Source organism: Pygoscelis adeliae, unplaced genomic scaffold (genome assembly GCF_000699105.1).
Source record: "Pygoscelis adeliae isolate BGI_AS28 unplaced genomic scaffold, ASM69910v1 Scaffold218, whole genome shotgun sequence".
Taxonomy (NCBI): Eukaryota; Metazoa; Chordata; class Aves; order Sphenisciformes; family Spheniscidae; genus Pygoscelis; species Pygoscelis adeliae.
Window position 1 is genome coordinate 2,249,928 of NW_008825433.1, and position 691 is coordinate 2,250,618.

Sequence of the window (691 nt, forward strand, 5' to 3'; positions counted from 1 at the left end):
ACTGAGCCCTGGGGAACACCGCTCGTGACCGGCCGCCAACTGGATTGAACTCCATTCACCACAACTCTCTGGGCCCGGCCGTCCAGCCAGTTTTTGACCCAGCGCAGAGTCCACCTGTCTAAGCCGTGAGCCGCCAGCTTCTCGAGGAGAATGCTGTGGGAGACGGTGTCAAAGGCCTTACTGAAGTCCAGGTAGACCACATCCACAGCCTTTCCCTCGTCCACTAGGCGGGTCACCTGGTCATAGAAGGAGATCAGGTTGGTCAAGCAGGACCTGCCTTCCATGAACCCGTGCTGGCTGGGCCTGATCCCCTGGTTGTCCCGCTCATGCCTTGTGAGGGCCCTCCAATCTTCCCCGGCACCGAGGTCAGGCTGACAGGCCTGTAGTTCCCCGGATCCTCCTTCCGGCCCTTCTTGTAGATGGGCGTCACATTGGCCAACCTCCAGTCGTCCGGGACCTCCCCCGTTAACCAGGACTGCTGATAGATGATGGAGAGCGGCTTGGCTAGCTCCTCCGCCAGCTCTCTCAGCACTCTCGGGTGGATCCCATCCAGCCCCATAGACTTGTGAGCGTCCAGGTGGCGTAGCAGGTCGTTGACTGCTTCCTCTTGGATTATGGGTGTTCATCCTGCTCGCCATCCCTGTCCTCCAGCTCAGGGGGCCGAGTACCCTGAGGATAACTGGTCTGCCTG